Source organism: Procambarus clarkii, chromosome 85, assembly GCF_040958095.1.
Source record: "Procambarus clarkii isolate CNS0578487 chromosome 85, FALCON_Pclarkii_2.0, whole genome shotgun sequence".
Lineage (NCBI taxonomy): Eukaryota > Metazoa > Arthropoda > Malacostraca > Decapoda > Cambaridae > Procambarus > Procambarus clarkii.
The window spans coordinates 5,968,249-5,977,805 of record NC_091234.1 but is presented as its reverse complement, the minus strand read 5'-3'; the positions used below and the strand labels follow the sequence as shown (position 1 = coordinate 5,977,805).

At 41.2% G+C, this 9,557-nt stretch overlaps 1 long non-coding RNA gene across 2 annotated transcripts in view; it reads right to left on the bottom strand.

Moving 5' to 3' along the window:
• Nucleotides 1-1,560: 1,560 nt before the first annotated feature.
• LOC138358657 (uncharacterized) overlaps nt 1,561-9,557 on the bottom strand; it is a 366,187-nt gene continuing 358,190 nt past the window's right edge. For both annotated transcript variants that reach the window (XR_011225505.1, XR_011225504.1), the window contains 2 exons: nt 1,775-1,911; nt 1,561-1,687 (listed from right to left, as the gene is read on the bottom strand). This is a non-coding gene — a long non-coding RNA (uncharacterized lncRNA). The remainder of the gene's footprint in view (nt 1,688-1,774; nt 1,912-9,557) is intronic.

The window sequence follows — 9,557 nt, the reverse complement described above, 5'->3', positions numbered from 1 at the left end:
TCGTCATCCAGCCGAGCCTAGGAGAGTCAGAGGAAGCATCGTGACTTACACAAAGGAATCGTCATTAAGCTAAGATTCCTTTGTATTCCTTTATTAATTATTTGGAATTATTTACATGCAGAACTCTTTTTGGATTAATATGTGTTTATTGTGATTATCATTATTATACTCATAATCTATGTTCCCATTAATGGTAATGACATTGGTTTCTCAATAATTCATAGGATTAGATTATTATATTTTGGATTAGTGAACGAACCACACTAGTTCCTGGACGTACTGAGTTCCAATAATAACCCCCCAATGTCGGTGTTTGAGGTTTGATTCATTTAATTATACAGCCCATTAATTATTTCTATGATCATATTCTCTAGTATTTTATCCATAGTTACTGGTTTCATCTAGGAATTATCAAATGATCATAATTTCTCAGTTTCCCTCTTTACTATAAAAGCGGGTGGTCCTTCGTAATTTAATTTACTACATTAATATTTAAGTAATTAGATTCAAGCCCCAAATGTCCCACACACACACACATATATATATATATATATATATATATATATATATATATATATATATATATATATATATATATATATATATTTATATATATATATATATATATATATATATATATATATATATATATATATATATATATATATATATATATATATATATATGACAATGTCAGACCACGGAGGAAAAATGAAACAGGAAATTTCCTTAAGTACTTTCGTATATTAAATACATCTTCAGAAGGTCCTTCGACCTTCTGAAGATGTATTTAATATACGAAAGTACTTAAGGAAATTTCCTGTTTCATTTTTCCTCCGTGGTCTGACATTGTCACATTCTTAATCACGTGTTTATTTTCGTGATATACACACATATATATATATATATATATATATATATATATATATATATATATATATATATATATATATATATATATATATATATATATATATATATATATATATATATGACAATGTCAGAAGTAGATATTTTGGTGACAGATAGCCCCACCTATGTATGTAGATCAGATAAGAAAATCAGAAGCGGGGAGCCACATAGTGCCACTCCATATTAGGTCACCCAAGGTGTGAGTGGTAGCAGTCGAAAAAACAGTGAAGATAGGTATCTATTATGTGCCACTATGATCATGTTCATTTATACAGTAAAGTATGACAATATATTTAAGTAAAAATGAATTTATTTGTATAATAAACACTCGTGGGTGAGTGCCAGTTACGCCCCCACATTCCTCTATGGGGCAGGTGTAAAACAGGTTCCTCCCGGTGAGGGTGGTCGCCCGTACCCTTCCTCGCACCTAATGGCCTTGACTTTACCGTAACAGAGTTCCACACCCAGCGGAGGTTGAGTGGGTCTTATATAGGGGTATTAAATTATAAATCTCCTCCAGGGGTTAAAAAAAATCAAAGAATTTATTAATGTTTTATTAGGTAAAAATCACAAATGATGTATAAGAAGTTAATTATGACCCCTATCCCTCTCCCCCCTCCACCTCCCCTTCCTCATCTGAGTAGAATTCTGACGTCTCCCCATCCGTGGTGAGTGGGGGGAGGTCTTGACCCCCTCCCCCCTCTCTTGGGGGAGTGGGGTGAGTTGGCTGGTTGCCTTTTGGACGACTTTCCTTCTGACTCTCATCTGAAGTGTTCTGGAAAGAGATGGGGAAAATAATTTATAGGACTATATCTTTTATTTGAAAAATATTCTATTTCCTCTAAGAACAGTTAGTACATACCTCTCCCCCTGCAGGAGCGACCTTGTGTCCTCTACAGCAGGCATCATCAATTAGGGTACGTAACAGCATCTTGTTTGGGGCAGACCTTCCTCGTAGAATTACTACTCTACAAATGTGGACAGGTCCTAAGAATTGCACTGAAAAAAAAGAAGAGGTAAAATAGAGGTTGAGCAAACTTTCTATTGTGGGAAAAAAAATAAATCTTTACCAGAAAGTGAGGGTAATACTAACCAGGTCCTTCAAGGACTTCAATCTTCCCTGCGTGTGTTTCTGGGGAGACGCCTTCCATTTGTAGGATAAGGGGGATGGGGGTCTTCTAGGGAGGTTGTGGGGTGAGAGGGGTTTTATATGGGGGTAATCCCCCTGTTAGGTGGGTTGCCTAGCTAACAAAAATATTCTCTACACCACCTATAAGAACCAACCCTTACTCCTCTACAAAATGTCCTAACACAGTGATGTTTCATAGGAAAATATCGTCTCGCATAAGCGAGGGCACGTTTATCATTTAATTTTAAACTAACGCTTGAAAATACATTATGTAAGTAATGTACTGTTGAAGGCAACCCCAGGTGACTCACCCTATGGACGAACATTACGCAATACAGTCCACAAGCAAGGGTAAAATCACTCTGGAGTCTGTAGCACATTCCAAACACCTTTGTTATTGTGTTAGTTTTAATAAATCCTTGAAAATAATGTCCATAAGTAACCGCCGACATTGCATAACTATCGAAAAAAAACATTCGATGTTTAACTTTATCAACATAAATAGCTACCCAATGTCCCATAGTTAATCTGCTATGTGATGGTAAAATATTAGTTATGAGAACAATAGGTTTTCTTGATGAGATATTTAAATGTTCTATTTCATCAGCATTATAACAACCTAGGTAGAGTGCTCGATCCCCTAGATTATTTTTTAAATTAATATTTATATCATTACAATTCATTATGTTTTTAAGCTCGCACGTCACACAGAACAGTTCTCTGTCCGTCGATGGATAGTACCCCGGTCGTTTCCCCAAACAGTAAAACCAGCCTGTTATATGTAACACCACCACCAAACTCAAGCTCCATACGCAAGTTGCCAGATTTCTCCACAGGGAGGGAATCCTTTGTTTGAATGGTGGTTAAGTCAAAGGCGAATATCGATCTTCCCTTATTAAAAGTGTCATAGGCTAGAAGTGAATCACGCTCTAAGCCTAATGTCTTCAAAGTTTCGTAATAAAGGCGGGCATAATGATTGTCGAAATCACCACCAATTCGGTAAATTGCATTATTGTTCAAATACATGGCAATATTTTTCAGTTTTGCATTTTCAAAATATAATCCATTACCTTGGTGAAGGCCAGCGAAATAATTCATTGGCACAATTACCATGAATATCCTGTGAGGAATTACTTGCGCCCAAGGCTGATCAATTAAGAGACTAGTTTGATTCCCTGCTAGGACATATGTTTTAGAAATGGTTTTATTGAAAGTATAGCTTATGGGGTCGGGGGATGCTAACAGTGAGCTGTTTAAGGCTAGGTAAGCACTTGGGTAGGGGAACACACGTGTTACCCACAACTTAGCATAATCCATATGCAGCCGATACTTAGAGCCATCGTCCACACTTGTATTTAGCACCCAAGCATGTGGGGAGAGCTCCAATCTTAGGCGCACATCTATATTATCTAATATGTATTGGTCTAGGGTTGTTACGTCCAATAGTAGGGGAAAACACATTGACAATCCTTTACCTTTTAAATCGGTCATAAATTTTTTATCCTTGGCGGTTGCCCCAGTAAAAAATGTATTAGTAAATTCGTTAGGGATTACACCATCATCACTCCAGTCCCTACGAAAGGCTCCAATCCTCCCCAAGGAAGACATTTTTGATGGAGGCATGGAGGTAATTAATTTAATAAACGACCAATAATTAAAATTAGAATTTGTTTCAACTACCTGCTCTCCTAAAAACACCTGAACACCTTTAAACATGGTATTTGACAACCCATTAACAAATTCCACATGGTCATCCTCTTCCAATTTTGTGGTATCGTCATCTTTCGTTAAAGATACCTTAAAATCTATAACAATATTAGCTAAATCTAAGAAGGCGCCCTGGGTTCCGGGGATGCGGAATTCTAAGTAATTATCCCGCAAACGTTGATTAATAGGGAGGTTAACAGGTAGAATGTCTATTTGCTGTGTGGAGGCAATTGAACTCTCCACATTACGTATTCTGTTACTTCTAGGAAATTGGTCAATAATACTGGAAGTATAATATTCTACAGGGATTTTCAACCCAGCTCCACTAGCCTCCGCCATGATCTCCTCCGAAAGGTGAAGTATGACTGCTTACTGTAGTGAAAATACATCATTTTTATACCCAAGGGTTCGTTTACATTTATTATTTTTATTTTTTCTTCTCCTAGAGAGTCTTTTAATTTTCCCGCCTGCTACCAATTTCTTCCCCACAGTCTTAAGAGCATCAATACCGTGAGTTCTCAGAGCGCTCTTTACATCCCGTCTACCACTGGTTAAATCACCAAGAACATTTTTCCCAAAATCGATAGCAGTCGGCGTTACAGTTTTCATGAAAAATGGTATGGCTCGTCGAGCCAAGCCGGCTAAGGTCCCAAAAAAACCACCACCAGATCTGAGATAAGGCGCTTAGAATGTGCGTATGTCATTCATCGCTCCCCCCCTCACCCCGTATCTCCCAGAGAGGGGGGAGAAGATCTCCCCATACTCCTTCTGGGAGGGTGTGTGGAAAGGTACTCGCATCCCGACTCCTCTTCTTATAATAACCGATGATGTGGGTAAACACTTCTATATATATATATATATATATATATATATATATATATATATATATATATATATATATATATATTTATATTTATATTTATATAGATTATATTGTTATACCTTAGGGCGGAGGTGTAAGACTACCGTAACCGACCTCCCATCTTCAAAACTAACCTTTCGCCCAAACTGATCTGTTATCTTAATGCTCACCTTCTCCAACGTGTTAGTATTTAATGTCTTGTACACTAGGGGATGAGCCCCTCTAGAATAAGAGTCATGATAATTGATTGCATCTAAGATATTTACAATTTGTCCCCCGTAACGATCCGGCTCGATGACGTCACTATAAATGAGTAAATAGTCACAACCCCCGTCATTGTCTGGGGGGGTGAGGCCACGATCTTTGAGGCTGCTGTAATGTCATCTGATTTTGCCTGATAAATGGTGTATTTGCGACTGCTGTCAAAACCAAGTACATTAGCTATTCTGTGTTTAAATTGAAGACTAAGAGAATATAAGGAACCAGTGCCTTCATTGTTAAGTGTGGAGGATAGTAATACTCGCTCTAAGGATTGATCATAGGTGAGGATTGGTTCTCTTTCTGAGAAGTATATTTTGAAATCACCTCGGAAGCTAAGCTTCATGTCGGTGATTATTTGTCGGCTAAGCTCACTCGTGATGAATGTGATGTTTCTGGATAATATGTTGGTTTTGGGGATGAAGGTGTAGATGAGATGTTCTGGGCTTTTAGAAAGAGTTCCTCGCTTAAAAGTAGCATAGACGTCTATACCAGACTCCCCCTCATCCTTGATGATAGCGTTAATTCGTCTGGGTAGGAGTATGTTGACTAAGGCCACTTCATGTTTAATGGAAGGGTTTAAATGTAGAGTGGGGATGGTGTTTGTAAATGCTGAACTTGTGTTGTTGTATATATCTTCTTGGTCGAGGCTAGTGAGGTATATGTAGTGTTCCTCGTCCATTGTTAAGTTATGTACTGACTGGGGTGGGAATAAAACATCATTACTTATATTTTATTTTATTAATCTACTAAGGAAATATTACTTTTAAAAGAACTACAACAGGGGGAACTACATTTTGTTCCCCCATAACAAATTACATATAAAGAGCAGCAGCTGTTGGTACTGCTGTCGTCCGCTGCTGCCGCTGCCGCTGCTGCTGGGGGAGCTGTTGGTACCACTGACACCGCTGACGGTACTGCTGCTGCTGCTGCTGCTGCTGCTACCACCGCTGGAACCGTTGTAGTTGGTGGTACTGCTGCCGCTACCGTTACCGCTGCCGGCGATGATGGTACTGTTGCTGCCGCTGTCACCGCCGGAACTGCTGTAGTTGGTGGTACCGTTGCCGCTACCATTACCGCTGACAACACTGTCACCATCGTCGGTGGACCTGCTACTGCTACCACCACCGAAGCTGTTGTAGATGGAGGTACTGCTGTTGCTGCTGCTGCTGCTGCTGCTGTTACTGACTGCGGTGGTGCTGGCACGTCTTCTTTGAGCGTTGATGGTTACAGCTTTCGTTGTTTTTTCGGTGATGAGGATAACAGGAATATTTCCTGTGACTCTCCATCGAGGATGGTGTCAATACGATGATTTGAGAGGGGGTCGAAGTCAATAGTGGTTTCGATCCGTCGTTTGGCCGTGCCAGATGTTGTGGGTGGGGGTGGAGCAGCGCTGGAGGTGGATGAGTACTCTTGTAGGTGTCTCTTCTTCCTGGGGGTGGCTGGTGGTGCTGGTGGTGTAGAACGAGAAGAGCTTCCTGGAGTGGTGGCCCCCTCCCCCACCACCGCATCTAGGGTGATAGTTTTACTATCACCCTCTCCCCTGGGATCATCATTCGGGAGGGGTACCATCGATGGGGTGATGGTAGAGGGACGTTTGAGGATTACCAACTCCTTGTTATGCTTGGCCAGCTCAGCGTTGAGCGAAATGAGCATGGGCCCGACGTCCTTGTGCCAGTTGTCCATGCCATCACGGGAGGCCCCCAGGCCATGGGGTTCCACCAGCCGAAACATGGTTGGAGTTCTTACCATGAGATTGCCAACCTTTGTTAGGGCTGTTTTCAGCCAATATAGCCTATTCTTGGCAGTATCCAGGGTGACATTGGTGATGTAGTGGATGTCGGAGGAAGACTGCACTTGCTCCTGAGCTATAGGGTTGGACTCGAAGGGTGCTCCTGCACCGAAAGCGGAAATTAGCGCCACGATGGTGGGGCGGAAGAACAAGACTGGCTCTTCGACAATGTCTTGACCGTCGGAGGGTAGGGGAGCTATCTTCACTTCGATGTCACCAGGGGTAGACCGGTAACGTATTGTGGCCCTGTTGACACGAGTCAGTCCTTCACGTTCCACACGGGCATAGTTGTAACATTTCCAAATTACACTTGCCAGTCCATAGGGACGCACAACAGCAGCGGGTAAGTCATACACTATGACATCACCGACCCCAAAGGCGTGGGTGTCGGTGATGTCGCTGTCTATTGACTTAATGGACGATAAAGCCATGGCGGAGGGGCGGTTGAGAGGAACTGGGGAAGAGTCGTCGTCAACTATGGTGACCGAGGGTGACGGTGGAGGCCTTTAAATACACCTGTGTCCCCCACCTGGAGGGGGAGGAATGTAGGGGTGTGGGGTAGAGGCTGCCTTCCCTACCTTAAAAGTCCATACACACTCCGTCCAGTCTCGAAGGCTGTAATCTGGTCTCGATGTTGGAAGGTTAATTTTTCCATTTGCCATATCTCCGTCTGGATTTCCTGGGATGAATATTCTTCATAACGTTTCACCGTCTCTCCAAATGACTTAAAAAACCGTTCTGGAGGGGCACTCAACACAAGACGGTCATAACAATCCCACAATGCATATATCAATCTACATTTGTGTTCGACATACTTGTAGTACCGCTGAGTAGCAACCAACTTCTTTAATAAGGGAGATTTGTCTTCTGGGGGTGTAGCTGGGGGAGGAGTGGGTCTAGAAGCTTGCTCCATGGTGGATATGCAACTGAATATGGTGGTCTTTAAGATGGTCTTCATATAGGTCTTCAATACGGCTCCCAATGGGGTCTCCTATGGATACCCCTCCCCCCTTTTAACTGTGATCTGGCGCGATAATTACGTATGAGGGTTGGGTCTATGCCAGCCACCCTCAGTAAAACCCTTACATCTTCCTTGTCACTTGCCCTAAATTGTCCCTTTGTGAAGGCTAGAGTTTTAATTATATCTAAAATATTTAAATTTTGTACAGGCTTTAATAAATTTCCGCGACTATCCCACATCACCTGTTGGCTGTTTTGTCCAAACATGTTCAATAATGCTTTGACATGAGGAATTTCCTCAATTTTATAATTCACATTTATTAAGTTGTCCAGACTTGGATTTTGGGGTGTGATGGTGGCTTTATGTGGAGTGTGGCCAGCAACAATTACTTGCACTTCGGGCGGGAGGATGGAATGTCCCCTTTTTTTATTTATTTTTTTTTTTAAAGGCGATGGTCGCGCCGGGCAGCCCGCGTTTTTTTTTTCTTTTTAAGGGTGGCGGCGGGCGACGGTCGCCGGGGGCCCCAATGTCATTTAAAGGGTGTGTGACCAGCCCCGCCCGTCTGGAGGTGCTACTACGGCAACACCGCCCACAGCCCGTTGTTGTCAGGTGGGAGGAAGGAGTGTCCTCTTCCCCCACCCCCCCATCACCCCTACCAGAGTCGCAGGTGGGTAGGTTACGGGCTCCTCCAATATTATTACTTGAGTTGGATTCGTTTTTTAAAGAGAAGGACATACTTTCACTACCATCACCTCCGGGGGAGGGCAGACCCACAGCATTAGGAGGTGATGGTGAGTTCTTGTTTTTATTAAATAAATATTTTTCAGCTATGAATCGTGGTACCAGGCAATATTCTTTCACCATTTTATTCTCTCGTTACTTATTTACGCAATTACCTTATTAGGGAGGAAATTAACGATACAGCCAAAGGTAGCAGAGCTGCTAATATCGCCCCACCACGTCTGGAGGTCAGTATGAGCTTCTTTTTGTATAAAGGAGTTTTCTTACGCGCTACAGATCGTATGTCGTTCTGATATCTCTGTAAGCCATTAATTATCTGAGGTTGAACTGGGATGTTTCGTTTCAGAAAATTGGCAAAAATTTCACAAATTGATTCAATTTCCTGCCGTTTTAAAGCCTTGATTAGTTTATTCCGCTTCTTGGGTGATAAATTGTTTAATAAAAATAACAACTGATGATGTTTCTCTACGAGAGAGTACTCTTGAACTGTCATTTTTTGTTAAATTTGACGATGTCTTGAGCTTTAATCCAGCTATTGGCAGAATCTGGGTACCCTCTCCACTTGACGAAATATTCTCTGTGTCCTTTCGATGTTTTCCTAGACTGTAATACCGTTACAGGAAAATAGTCTGGAAGGGATGTTGGAATCAATTCTTTCTCATAAAACATACCACTGATCGTCTCGTTGTTTAAATCTTTGATTTTATATGTCGGGATTGGATGTGTTCTGTCAATATGTGACACTACAAATATTTCTTCTGTATTTTGGTGCCAAAAGCCTTTGTGAAATATATTCCTGCGCTTTGCCAATCGCACATGCTGTCCAAGGTGCAACCGTGGACTGATGGCAGTTATGGAGGAGTCATTGTTTAAATACATAACCTTAAACTGTCTTCGTATATCTTCAATATTTTGCAACTTATGAATGGCATGAGGAGTATTTTTTAGCATCCTGTGGAAAGTGTGGTTGTACACGTCCACAACTTTAGGGAGGATGTGGGTGTATTTTAATGAATTAGCTTGAGTCATATAATGATACAGTTTATGTTTTAAAGTTCTGATGGCTCGCTCCACTATGCTAGATTTCATTTCCGAAAATACACTATATAATTTAATATTTTTCTTATTAAAATAATTTTGAACTGACTTGTTGTAAAATTCTCTACCTCGGTCAGTGAATATCCGCCTTACACCG